This window comes from Micropterus salmoides, unplaced genomic scaffold (genome assembly GCF_014851395.1).
Source record: "Micropterus salmoides isolate LMB-PRFRI ecotype aquatic unplaced genomic scaffold, ASM1485139v1 Ms_hic_scaffold_11, whole genome shotgun sequence".
Classification (NCBI taxonomy): Eukaryota; Metazoa; Chordata; class Actinopteri; order Centrarchiformes; family Centrarchidae; genus Micropterus; species Micropterus salmoides.
The window spans coordinates 2491028-2506111 of NW_024040152.1; positions in this window are offsets into that span (position 1 = coordinate 2491028).

Genomic DNA, 15084 nt, shown 5'->3' on the forward strand with positions numbered 1-15084 from the left:
CCTGCCACTTTCCCTGTTTGTGTCTCCAACCTGGGGTCGCATATAAATAGCTTTTAAGGACATTTTGCGTGTCGTGTGGGCACATTTTAAGCTTTCCCCGTGTCATTTAACGCTGTTATAGATGCTGCATTTCATGAGTTTGGATGTGCAAGAAAGGACGAAGTCAGGCGACCAATAGTCAGGCGACCTTTGTCATCATGCTAACAAAAAATAAACACGTGGTTATCGTTTGGGTTAAAATAAGTACCATATGTAAGTCGTGTAATGCTGGTCACATAAGTGCTTATAAATGTTGAGTAACGTAAATTAACTTCAAAGTCAAAGTGGTTTCACACGGGACACAAACACCAACCCTCCTGTTTAGGTTTGACCCAAACATCCATTCACCTTCTGACTTAGACTTTGTCGCGTGAAATTACACGTGAAAGGCAAAAAAGCCAACAACTTGATTAGCAATCTTGATGTGTCTTTGTACAACATCCGTACCAATTATCCACCTCTGATTTTTGACCATTTGTGTTAAATGCCGGCTTTTACGACCACGACAGCAACACAAACCTAAAACGAAGAGAAAATCCGGCTTCAGCTATGAATCATGGGTAAACTTCTGAAGTCTGGGAAGTTATTTAAGTTATTTAAGTAGAAGTACTAATACCACAATGTAATACCACAGCAAGTGCAGTAAAAAGTGCCTGTCAGTGTTTCTCTCTGATGTTTCTGGATTAATATTTCTGCTGCATTAATGCAAATGTTGCATGTTACTGTTGTAGATCTTGAAGGTTGAGCTCAGTTTAACTCCTTTATATCCTGTTGGGTAGTTAAATCCTGCAGCAATCAGGGGCGGATTGGCCATCGCGTCACTTCCGGGCACTTCCTGGTTGCAAAAACTCGACATGGCGACGGCCTATCGGCCAAACTCAAGGCTTCAGAACGGCAGTCCACAAACCAACGGGTGACGTCAGGATGACTACGTCCATTTCTTATATACAGTCTATGGTGTATATAGCAGCCTAAGTCCATCCCTCTGAATTCCCTTGATGCACGGTGGTGAAGGGAGTTTTGTTAAAATTAGCTAATAAGTCTAATTTGTTTGAAATACAAAATTTACTTTGTGAGTTATGTCTGTTTAGAATATAGTGTTTTTATTAATTGTCATTCTTGAGGTGTTTTTTTTTATATTTAGCATTTGGTTTAGTATTGAAACCAGGAGTGAAGTGCCTGTTTCATTTCATAAGTATGGCTGCACTGATTACTTTTACAATGCATGTTACCTGCATGTGATTATCTTCTGTGCTTATGTCTACAATATGACAGCATATTCACAGTACACATTTTTGGTCCCCTACCTAGCCGGGGCCCTGAATCGGCTGCCCACATGCAACCACGCTATCTCTGTTTATGGTTCCAGGTCCGGGTAGGCAATCAGAAAATGGATTATTGTTAGTCATATTTATTGCTGATGTTCTTCTCAAGCATATGTAGCTGCACACACAGTACAAGCAGAGGCAGAGTCCAGAACAGGGGAAGCTGAGCCAGGGAAAGGCCTACTCAGAGATAAGATGAGGTATTTCATTTGTATGCACACACACAAACACTCTATTTTATGGGAAAGCATTGTAGTTTTTGAGTGTATATTTTAAGAATTTTAGCACTCTGACTGACTCAGATTTTGCCTGACCTGATCTTGTTCAGTGCAACAGCACCTTACTTATACAATCTGAGGAGGCAGATGTCATCCTGAAGTTTCTTGAAGGTCTTCAGCATAATCTGACTGACTGTATGCAACAAACACACAATGATTTAAAATCTCCATGTCAAAGTCCCAGGCTGAATTTCGGTCCTAGTACACCCCTGGCAGCAATGCATCATATTCATATTCACCATTGTAGGATCCCTGTCCTGTGAAAACTGCATTTCATAAACCACAACATGGGCAAGCAGTCCTCAAAGTGCTCAGCAAAAAATGGAAATTTCACTTGTGGTCCGAAGTCAGAAAACGATGAATGAAAACTGATGAATTTTCCAGCTGATCCAAGAGGGGCTTAACTTGTTTATTTAGCTGAAGAAGGAGGACGATTTTCTTAAAGGAACACTTCATTCTGCAGGTTATAACTAACACCTTTCACTGGAGAGGAAGGGGATGAAAAACAGTAATATGTAAATCAACTCAAGCTCTCAGACAAATGTAGTGGAGTTAAAAGTCCAACATTTGCCTCTGAGGTTTGGTGGAGTAGAAGTTTAAAGCTGCATAAAATGGAAATACTTACGTTTCACCACTGATTAAAGTAAAATGTTTGTTAAAACATTGGATAATGTTTATCTTTGTGGACCTCACAGTATTGTGTTTTCAACCCTACCCACGCTACTTCCTGCCCAGCCCCTTGTCACGCAAGTACATTTCAGAAAGCAAATTTTGATCTGACTGCAGTTAAAGTGTATAAACACACATGGAAAGCTGTGTGGACCGACACCTCCCACACTCTGCCTCAGGTGGGCAGATCGAGCAACGGGTCGGTCAGCTCGCAGTCATAGAAATCAGTGTGGGAGCTGCATCTGATCAGAGAGCTGTTGAATAACAAACTCCAAAAAATTAATTTACCAGGATCCCAGCTGCACAACCTGCCCCTCTGTCGCTGCTGGATGTCCCGTTGCCCTCCTTGCAAGGGATTGATTCACTGCTTCTTATAGAAAACGAATGCAACACAGCTCGCACAACTTTCTGTGTCTCTCTCTCTGTAGTTTTGCCGAAGCTCCACTTGAATTTGAACACTTGACCACAGTAACTGGCTCTCTTGACTCATTCTATTTTTTATTTGATTGCGGATTAGCTGCCAAACGCTGCTGATGCTATAAGTGAAAAAATTGAGGTTCAAAGTTCTTCCTAAGTTTGACAATGTCAGAAAATAAATCTGACCAGTAAGTAACCAAACTACACCTGCTGAGGAAGATCATGTGATATGATTAAAAGCTCCAGAGCAGCTAATAAATAGTGTGGGAGTCTGTGCCAAAACAATCAATTTAAATTAGAAATTGCAATAAAAGTGCTTGCTTAGAGTGTTTAATGCAATATTTAGACTCAAGGCTGAGCATCGTTTTGTACACATCCCATATGTGTTATCTTTGGAAAAATTCAGATCCCAAGAATTAAAAAAGAAATGTCTGGGTTTGAATAAAGCATGCCCATGGCCCAACAGTGTGGTTCTGTATCGAATTCTGCTTCATACATGTTGGTACCACCACACAGTGTGCTCTATCTCATCTCATTGCTCCACAATCTCAGCAGCAGATTTATTATCTGTGGAACAGCTGCCAATTTTTACATCCCAGTGGAAGCACAAAATTCAAGAAAAACCAGAGATCCCTTTAAAAATACGAGGAAAACAAACTCCTTTCTGTTAGGCAATTGTGTTTCCTTTCACCACTTCTGTTTGTTTGCGTAAAACTGAAATTGATGTAGCCCTTGATGGTTTCTTCCTCACAAAAAAAGTTATCTGAAGATTTCTGTTGAATTCAATCCAACCCCCCAAACACACACACACACACACACAGTGTCTCATCAAACGAGACACGCCACTTTGTCAGGTTACTACGCATTTAATTTAAAAGTCAAGTGAGCACACGGATATAACGACAGCCTTATGACTGAAATGTCAGTTTCATTACTGCGGCTTCTAAATTAAGAGCTTAACAGGTTTTAATGGAGAGCTTCAGCGTTCAAGCTGTTTCTGAGTTGTTGGAAGTCGTAGGAGGAGTACTTTCTTTGTCACGTGAAATAAAGACGGAAATGTTTGGGATCAGCAGCTTCAGGTCAAATTTTAACTCGTACTGCGCATAATCTGAGACAAAAATTTTACAGAGTGAGGAACATGTTTTTTGTTGTAACACACAATGTAAGTGTTGAATGCAGAGGTAGAGCTGCATTCTTGCAGGCAGTGGAATCATCCTTCATGACAATTTCATCACCTCATTTTTCATTTTGGAAAGTCTCTTTCCAGTGGCCCCGCTAGCTGTGTGTCTCCGGGAATAACGATATCGCCCACCACTTAGGTGCAGACTGAAATATCTCAATGACGGATTGGATGGATTGTCATGAGATTTTGTGCAGACATCCCTGGTCCCAAGAGGATTCATCCTAATCACTTTGGCGATCCACTTACTGAGGTTGACATTTGTAGTCTGAGTGACAGCTTAGGTTGCCATAAAATTTGTTATGCACATGCAGGTTCCCCTTAAGATTAATTGTATTAACTCTGGTGATCCCTTAAACAGTCTATAGTCGATAATTTATTATAATAACAATGTATGAAATGACAATGTGTTGGGTGTCTTTGGCAGTGATGAAGCTACAGAGATTCATCAGCTGAGGCTGCGGCTTCTCGGCTTTATAGAGCTTCATAGTTTCAGCTCATTGTTTATCTGTTCTCATTCACAGAGCATCAAGTAAGTGCACTTTGTCACGTCAGCTTTAGCATCTGGTACCAACGCACATGCAGTGTTGGGGAGTAACTAGTTACATGTAATTTAGTTATGTAATTTAAATAAAAAAATAAATGTCACTGTAATCCTAAACACACAGTTGTTGCTGTAGAAAGTGACCTTTAAAAAAACCCCAAACACATTGGCACTTTGGCACAAAATGTAGACGGTCTTGTCTGGTGATAGTGTCATTTTTTCCACACTGTATGCTAATACTATATTGAAAAGAGAACTCCAGCAATTTAGTATGGCACTTCCATAAAGAGGAACATCAAAATCAGACCAGCAGAGGCCAAGGTATCATGGCTTTGAATCCCTGGAAAACACTGGATCCCAAACTGAGATAAAATGTTATTTTCTTAACCGTAATAAAACTCCTCCAGAGTTACAGAAGAAATATACTTGTGATACTCAATATTACCGTTAAATAGACCCTTCTTTATGAAATTGGTGGCATTCACCTTCAATTTGGGGGAATAAATTAAGGTCTTTTGAGAACACAAATTTGCTAAATTGGGGAGAAGAAATACTGTAAATCTACTAAGTGTATGAATTAGCAGTTTGATGATTTGTAATTTGAAGTCACAAATGACTGATTTTAGGGAATGATTCATAAAAGTTATATCCCAGCTGACACATGCTGCTCTTCACCGATGCTTTGTTTAATATCATTCCTCCAAAATGTCCTTGAAGTATCAAAAGTGAAAGTACTACAGTACCCTGACACTTTTTCAGTCAGTACATCTGACATTATTAGATTATTTATACTGATGCATCAATGTTTAATCAGCATAGTTTTAGTGCTTTATATACAGTTATCTAGTTTTGAGTCCTTTATTTACAATTAGAGTTTAGTCTAGTGGTTTTCAACCTATGGGCCGGGCCCCTTCAAAGGCTGACCAGATAAATATGTGGGGTTATGAGATGATTGATGCAAGACGAAAGAAGAAAAAATTAAAGTTCTGATCTTTTTATATACAGTCTATGGTTCTGATACACCTGTTTACATTTTTTTTAGATATTACTCTAATATTTGCTTTTTATTGTAACAATTTGATAATTTGAAACGCCAACAACTCAGACATCTTGTTTATCAAATTTACTTAAGTACAGAACTTGAGTAAATGTATTTGGGCTACTTTGCACTTTCAGAGTCTGTTAAGTGATAGCCTGCAAAACAATTAAAGCTGAAAGTAAAACTAGTACTAAAAGAATGTAAAAACAAGTGGAAGACCTGCATTCAAAATCCTACTTAACTAAAACTACGGGATTAATGGGCAATTAAAATAACTTATTATGCTGAATAACCCCTTTCAAATTGTAATATGATTATAATCACTGATGCATTAATGTGTGAGCAGCATTTTTGTTGTAGATAGTTGCGGGATTTTATTTAACTGTTTTATTAAGTGTTTAATTTGCAAAAAGCCTGATGTTAAAGAGACATGTAAAGAAAGTCACATGACCCCAGACTTGCAAGTTGTAGCGGTCTGTCGAGAGACTCTTGTGTAACACCTGTAAAAGAATATCTGCTCTTGTGAATACGTAAACATCTCATCCTTGAATATAATACAATCCCACTTTTTGAGTTTTATTTTCCGGTTTTTATTGTCTTAAACAGTACATGACGTTATCTTGTCCCATCTGTGCTCCGTCCACTTCAAAACACGGGTCACAAGCACAAAAAATAAATCTCACACAGAATGGGCGCTCTGATTGTTTTTTTTAATCTAACAAAGAAACTCCGGGGACATGCAGATGATGAATAATCTTCAAGTGTGTCTCATTCCTTATTTCAAACAAAAAGAGCTGCAACCCCCCCAACACTAATTACAATTTTGTATATTTATTCACAAAAAGCAAAAGGCAATTACACAATTGACATAACCCAGGAAATGCAACAATTGTAATAGATTTTTATAAATCATGAGCATGCCCTTTAAACAAACTATAAATGAATAAAAACATTACTAAAGATAGAATAGAATGGATAAAATACAGTAAAAAAAACATACAGGTGACATGAAAACAATATTTTTACACCCTGCATCATTTTGCGAGCTGAAAAGAACCACGAAATGATGTCTGGTTAAATGCTAAAGTGGCTGGTAGAGTCGACAAATTCCCGGCCTTCACCAGCGTCTTTAAATGGACAGATGACGCTGAAGGACAGGAGGGCAGAAAGACAACAAAGACCAAAGATAGATGCGTTATATAAACCTCTATCTAACCAGACTGGGGGAAGAACACACTCTTTATTTACGTGAACACCCTGAAGGCATCAAGCACACTCATCACACCTTGGTGATGCTTAGTACTGTCTCCTTTAAAGAAAATCAAAAATCTAATCTGTTCACAGTGCTCACCTAAACTCTGAACTTCAACTGTGTAGCAGGGGTGCAGAATAATTGCCTTGTTAAAAATAAAATAAACTGCAGCTCTCCAACGAGAGGCATTAAAAGAAATTTATTTATTTATTTCTTGTGCATCTACGTGGCTTTCATCCATCTGCTCCTTCTACCTGGCTCAGATTGTGCCTTTTACAAAATACATACATGTGAATTTTTCACACGTGGAACTAGTGTTGTAGTCAAGACCGCCCAAACCGAGACCAAGTCAAGACCAAGACCAGAGTTTATCGAGACTGAGACAAGACCAAGACTTTTAGGGGCTGAGACCAAGTCGAGACCAAGACCGAGGGAGGTTGAGACCGAGTCAAGACCAAGACCAGTTCCCTGCATTACATGACCCACAATAAAATGTGGAACAAGATCATAGGTACTTCTCACATTGATCTAAAAGATCCACATTCCCATTAAAACACCCACATACAAACACTAAGACTTAAACATCTTTATTCAACACTCCTTTTCCATGTTTACCATCGCGGGGACAGTTGTTAACGGGAACAACACATTTTTCTTTAGGGAAAAATGTCATCTGAAGCAATAAGTTTTACATCCAATCAAAGTTCGGATGTTAACAAATAAATCAAACAATGCAAAAGCAATTTATTGATATTCCCAAAGTTATGGTTGAAATAAAATCCAGAGTCCTCGATGTCCGAGAGCGAGACAAGACAAATGCAGTCAAGTCCGAGATGAGACAGAGACCATCAAAAAGTGGTTTTAAGACTGGTCTTGGTCTCGAGTACTACAACACTACGTGGAAAAAGTTAGTTTTCTCCTCTCCGATGCACTTCCATAAGACATACTATGTTTTTTCTAAGTACAATCTCAATAGGGTTTGGGATTCTACTTTAGTTCTGGTCCCTTCACCACAGGTCTTGTCAGCGCTCGGTGACCTTCATCCTCTTCCTCCTCACTCATCTTCCCCTTCATGGCTAAAGTGAAAGGAGTCTCTGTCCTAGAGGGGCGTCTCTGTGGACTCGTCTCTAAGAGAAATATCTATTGAATCATTTGTAGCCATCACTAGTTTCCCTTCAGTATAAAAGGTGTTTTGTACCTGAGACGTTGCTACTGTTAGCGTTACCTGGATCTGGGGCGTCACTGTAGCTGGGAGAGCGCGACACGTTGAACACAGTGAATCGTTCCTTCAGATTCACGCCGTGTTGAAGTAAACGCTTCGTCATGTTGGAGCTGCTTCCTGCCTCGCACCAAACCTCCTTACTGCAGCTGTTGCATTTTGCTGTGGCGTTCTGTTTTAGTGAAGCTAAGCCAAACTTTGGAGTGTTTGCTGCGGTCCGCTATGGTCCAGGACTGGAAACAGAAGGACTCTCTTCTTCACACTTTGTTGACCTAACAAATGAGGTGACGTTAGGTTGGCGTAGCAGCTCCTGGCAGATAAGAGACACTTAGGCTACGTTCAGACTGCAGGCCAAAGTGACCCAAATCTCATTTTTTTTGTCCATATGTGACTCAGATCTGATTGTTTTATGACAGTGTGAACAGGCCAAGTCACATGGAATCTGATCTTTTTTTTGGGCCACTTCCATATGTGGTCCAAGTCCGATACAGATCGGATCTTTTTAAATGCGACCTGAGTGTGGACACTCAGGTCTGAATTGATATTGACTTTGAAGTGGGCGTGGGCCTCTACTACGTCCGCACCCTGTATATATACACAACGGTGAGACCCCGCCTTGGGCTCCCAAATGCCTTTTCTTCAGCACTGAGAACCAAGGTCCAGTGATGCCTACAACTTAGAGGGCTGTGCCTATACTCATAACCCCCGTTCTATTTCGTATAGGCACAGCCCTCTAAGGCTATCGCTATTGGGTTAGAGGCGAAGCAGGATGAGTCAACGCCTCACTGGCCCATACGGTACCACCAAGCACAACTCACCTGCCCAGAGCCATAATTAGCCACCCAGTCACCCACTGACCGTGGCATTGGTGTCGGAGTGCGTGCGAGCACCGACGGCGCGGCATGGGAGGCCGAGGGCCGACCGATGCGTAAGTCAGGAAACTGGGTGGGGGGCCCCGCAGCTGTACAGACGCAGGCGGGGTCACGACAGCAACCACGTCAGTTGCTTACGAGGCAGGGTCACGTAAGCAGCAGCCGCCCCCCCACACCGTCCCATGGGAGAGGGCGCACCGCACACTCACAAGGAGGATCACTCAACCAAAACACTCAGTACTGAGTGAGTCAGAGAGAGACGGGAGACATCTTGCAGGCGGAAACGAACAAAAGAACATGGGGACAAGCAGGAGGCCACCGTGCAGATGTCGTCGACTGTCATCCCACCGTGCAACGCCACTGAGGAGGAGACGCCTCTCGTGGAGTGTGCTCTGATGCCATCCAGGGGAGACTCCCCGGCAGACACATAAGCCTGAGAAATGGCATCACACAGCCAGTGAGACAGGCGCTGCACCGACAGGGGAAGTCCCTTGGACCGCTCCCTGTAGTGCACAAACAGACGCTGCAAACGGCACCAGGTGGCTGTGCACGCCACATAGTAGGACAGCGCTCGCACCAGGTAGAGGAGGTGGGACGTGGCGTCCTCCGCCGACCCATGGGGGGGAGGAAAAAGCCAGAGAGGGTGATGACCCGCAACCAAAAGGAGCTCGTAATGCTTTTAGGCATGAATGTTGGGTTAGGGCGCTGGATAGTCAAGCTGCCGTTGCACCCCTCTAAGGAAGCGCTTCGACCGGGGGGTGGGAGAGCATAGTCCTGTCCCCGAAGCCCTCGTGACAGGACGAAATGGTGGCAGTGTAGGTTTTAACCGTACTGAACACCAGCCCCCTGTCCATGAGCGGCTGGAGGAACGAAAGCACCCCCGGCAGCGGACAGGCGACCGGATCCGTCCCCTGGTCCAGACCCAGCGCTGGAAAACCGACCACTTAGAGGAGTAAGAGGAATGAGTGGAGGTGCCTCTCGACTCTTGGATGGTGCAAACCACCTCACGGGAGAGATCTAAGCCCTCCAGGCGTCGCCTCTCAGCAGCGAGACCCAGAAGAGGCTGGTCGAGGAGCGTGTAACTCCTGATCGTACCCCCCGCCTGAGAAAGAGCGTCCCCTCTCGGAACGGGGGAAGCGAGGAGCCGCTCAGAGACCCGTGAATGGGAAGAGTGGTGCCATCCAAATCCCGCTCTTCCGTCAACAGCAGATCGAGGGCTTCGTCCAGAGAGCGGTTGGACTGCCACACCTCCTCATCCTGAACAGCAAAGCTATCCGCCCAGCGCCGCCACTCTTCGGGGGGGCAGAAGGGCAAAGAACGGGCAGTGCGAACCGAGAGTGAGCGCTCAGCCGGCGTGCTCCGGTCCGAGGCACGCCTCGCAGCGGGGACGGAGATCACCCAGCACGATGTAGCCCGTGTGGCAGACACAGCGGCGACTCGCCCTGTTCTGGCCAGCTTGCTGGAAGACATCGTTCTTCTTGTTTTCTGGCTGGAAAGTCTTTGCTCTTTAGACAATCTTCTGCTCTTTAGACAGCTCAGTGCTGAAGAAAAATGGGAGCCGAAGGCTGGGTCTCACCGTTGTGTGTGTATATATACAAGGTGCGGACGTAGGAGAGGCCCACGCTGTGGGTGGGCGTAGACTAAAATTCTCAGTGGCACGCGGAAGGGGTAAACCCAATAGCGATAGCCTTAGAGGGCAAAGCCTATACGAAATACAACCATAGTGTCACGGATGTCACTGTCATCTCTGTATTTCCACCCTCTGTCTCACCTATACCAAGTAGGCTGTGTGACCCTACCTATGGAATGAAGACCCACCTACTTCCTGGTTTCTGTGGAGCTCTGTCAGGCTGACTTCAGTTCCACCCATTGGTTCCCTCTGTTCCAGCTCGACCAATGGCTCGTCACCACCTCAGTATTACCTCCTGCTCTTAAGGAGATCCCACCAGTTGCTCTGGGCAGCTTGTCACAGCCAGTTGACTTGTGTGCCTCATGTGTTGATTGTGTGCCATATTAGTGAAGTAAGTACGTTGTTAGTTAGCCTCTGCAGTTGTGTTTAGTGGAGCGATTCACTTAAGTTTGTCATAGCCTGTTTGTGGTTATGTTTAGTAGCCAGTGTCACAGTACCTTTTAAGTGATTTTTGTGCGCATTTACCAGCGTGTGGCTGGCAAAAGCTAGAGTCCACACTGATCACCACACTTGGTACTTTTGTGTTAGTTTTCATTAGGTGCAGTGGGTGCTGTGTCTTTGTGTTTCTTAGTAAGAATCTACCTTGTTTAAATATATATAGTTAGGCACAGTCCTCCTTTTGAGGACCTCTTTTCTTCAACTTGGTTTGTTATTTTCACAGCACCCTCATCCACCCTCCTTTTGTTTGTTTGTTACCTGCCTGCACCTCTGGTTACCAATAAAAGTTACCTTTTTAAGAACAACTCCAGTTTATGCCTATATGTTTATGGCCCCCACACCCCTAGACAACAGGGGGTCGTAACAATAGGTTAATGGATGTGGATCAATCGCTGTGATGCGATTGGCAGGTAGGTTGGCTAAAACATCTACCCTCATTCCTCCTGTGGATTTAGGCAGCCTTAGTTGCTTCTCTCTCTTTACTTTCTAGTCTTCCGACCACTCACAGCTCTTTTACACTACCACATTCATTGATGGCGGAGGCTATGGTACTGCTCATCAGAAACAGAATTGAACATTCACAGCCATCAGGAGCAATTTCGGGTTCAGTATTTCGCCCAAGCGCTTAAACACTCAGACAGCAGTCGTTGGGGGATTGAACGGGAAATCTTCCGATTAGAGGGCAATCTGCTCTACCTCCTGAGCCACAGCCGCCACCCAGACTGACTCGATGATGTTGAGATTATAGCTCTTCGGGGGCTGTACCATCACTTCCAGGACTCCTTTTTCTTCTTTACACTGTAGAATAAATTTGGGGCCAGATGCCTCCCTGATGGTCTTACATGAGGAATAAGTATCTACCTGTACTTCTCAGCGCTGAGGAGACCATTATAACTATTATTGTGTGTCAACAGTGGATTTGGCTAAAGTAATCTGCACAACCATAGCATAAAAACTGCAACTACTACAAGCACAGACAACTTAGTTTAACATTTTCTCTCTGGAATTAAACAAATGCTTACATACGTAAGATTTCTTCATTTTAAGTCTCAAGTCTCAAAAATGAACTGTACAGCAGTGTCACGGTCTCGTTTGTTAGGGTCTGGTTTTTTTTTGTATTTTAGGTCTGTGGCTCAGCCTGTTTCCCTGTTTCTTTTTGTAATGGTTTGTTTGGTCTGTGTTTCTGTGTTTTGTTTTGAGTCGGTCAGTCTCCTGTTTAGCCTTGACTACCCCTTACCAGTCTCACCTGTTCGGCTCCTCCCTGCTGTTTTCTTCAGACCTCATTGGATGCTTGTCTTGTATTATCCTTGTCTGCAGACCTGCTTCTGTTGAACAGTTCACCCGTAACGACTGGCAACCATCGATCGATCACTTATTTACCCCTGATCATAGCCTGACTGTCGCCGAGCTCGCCGACCGGCAAATCGGGCCTATTATAGTGTAGTGTGAACTAGGCTTTATTAGTATTTTTTGGTTTCACCCCTGCTCATCATTTGTTTGGATTATTTTGAGATAAGTGGACTATTTTTGTTACCTTCTTTCTTGCCTTGCTTTTGTATGGACTGCCCTTTGCTTAGACGTTACTGTTAGTTGATTCCTTTTTTAAAAACTGATCCAGCCTTGTTTTAGCAGTTTCTGCAGTTGGGAATTTCACTGATAGCATGGCAGGAGTTTACTGTGACTGTTTTTTATTTCTTCTATGGCAAACACAGTACACACAGTACAATATCAATTAATATGTCTTTCAAATGTAGTGGAGTTAAAGTTTCCAAACAAAATTAATAATCAAATAGCCTAAAGTACTCAACTAATGCCGTTTCTCCATTACCAGAACCAGCTCGACTCGACTCGACTTGGCCGTGCTCCATTTCCCACTGCAGATAGTACCCAGCGATAGTACCCCTCAGTGTAGCTGGTCATAGTGATGCCACACACTGCCATGACGTGAATGTGACACACATCAGCAACCCACATACAGCTGTCTCTTGATTTAAGTTAAAACGTTTCAACATTCCTCAGAATGTAAAGACAGATAAGCGGTATGAAAAGCTCAAGAGCTCAAGAAGAAGCAAGAAAAAACGTTTAAAAAAATTACATTAATGTTGTTTACGTCTCTATTTAAAAGAAGGATTAAGTAACAAACCTGATGCACCAGTTTCACATCGAAAGGCCACTAAAACACATTTGCTCATTGGTTTATGCTAACAGAAAAACTGTACCTGAAACTGAAAATGGCACTAAATGCTTCCTGTTTCTACTCTCATTATGCCCTTCTGTTTCTAACACTGGGGGATAAAAGTATTGTTTGTATCTCCTATAAACAGTACATTAGCATTTAAAGATGTGGGTTTCATTCTGTGACATTATATACAACACAGTGTTGGGATTTTTTCTTGGCAGACCCAAACACGCACACAGACCAGTGTGGGAACTACACCCTAGCTTTCGGAGGAGCTCACTTTTTTTTTCCTGGAGGGGCGGGGGTTAGGCAGACTGTGATTCTTACTGCTGAATTATTAATAGCTCCAAGCATGTAGGCCTGGGGCTGACTGTGAAAGTAAATTAATTGCAATTAATTGCATTGTTATGCGCAAAATTGAATAATGAATTTTAAAGTAGTGCATTGCACTCTTTTAATTTAAATGTACTGCTATATACACAAAAGTGCAATGACGTGATTTGTAAACACTTTAAACAAAGAAGATGCTTTTTCCCAGCAGTATTCCCTTTACACAGTAGCACTAAAATATTTCTTGTATGTAATTAAATCAAATATTAAACCAAAGCTTTTTGTCACTGCCAGGCCATTACCTAGTATCTAAGTTTGAGTCCAGAGCCACGATCAGAACATCATAACAAGCACCTTCTGAGCAACTTTGTAACATAAATCTGTTTTCTTGTGTACAGGTAACAGGTATCAGCAGAAACATTTTTATAAACAGTCTGTGTTCAGTAGCAAGTGTCCCTGTTAGAGTGAGGTGAAGTAGTCGAGCACAAGGTGTAGCGACAAGCGTTCCTGTGAAACTGTCGCGGTCGTGCTCGCCTCAGTTGTATTGTTGAATTGTCTTGAACTTTTTGTACGTGAAGTGCAGCACAAATCATTGGAAGAGAGACTGATCCTCGCTGTTTGTGAGTTTCTACAATCTATTAATGTTTACTGAATAGGACATCAACAGGAGGAATTCACATGGCAGAGCAACCCCACAAAACTAGATGAGGCCTATCAGATAAAGTTCTGCAGCCTATAATTTTAACTTAAGTTAAATAGGCTGCAGCTGTGTAGCACAGAGAAGCCATAGCCATGGTTACTATCCATAGAGCGCCTGCCATTTACTCACGGAGGACTACAGTAAACATAGAATAGACAGAAATAAGGAAAATACCAAAACACCACTAAACACTAGCTGAAAAATAATAACCAGATAAATAATAACACAGACTAAATAACAGATACCGAACTGATAAATAAGTAAACTTACAGTGAACTAAACTCAACAGAACTAAAATGCAGATACAAAACCCAAACCTCAGAATCAAGAACCAAAACCCAGAAACACAGCGAAGGCACGGCCAAAATAATGAAACCCCAGCAACCTCAGGACAGGATTGTGACAGTTTGTTATTAAATTTGTAATGATCTTTATCATGTGTCTCTTCATTATACTCCCACACAAAAAAGCTGCTTTAAATTGGTCACGCATGGCCTATAGTTTTTCATTACAAATTTTGCTCATGGATAGTGGTTACAAATAATGATGCCTGTGCATCACTTTGTACGGCGTACAGGCTTACAGCCTACATCAGCTGGTTAATATTTCTAATCTTCGCAGGTCTTTAGACCATGGTGGAAACGCACACAATAGTGGGCTGAAGGAACCTTTTAGTTCTTGAACAGAGATCCGGGGACTTGGGTCGAAATGCGGCTATACACACACACACATACACACACACACAGCGGAGGAGGACACAGGGATATCTGGAGACACGAATGTGAACATTTGATCAGGACCCCTTGGCATCAGTTTTTAACATGTTTGTTTACCATGTGAAACAAAAAGTCAACATTCTTTTTCCTTATGCTGCATACGTTATGTGACTTACGTAAACCTAACCTAGTAGTGC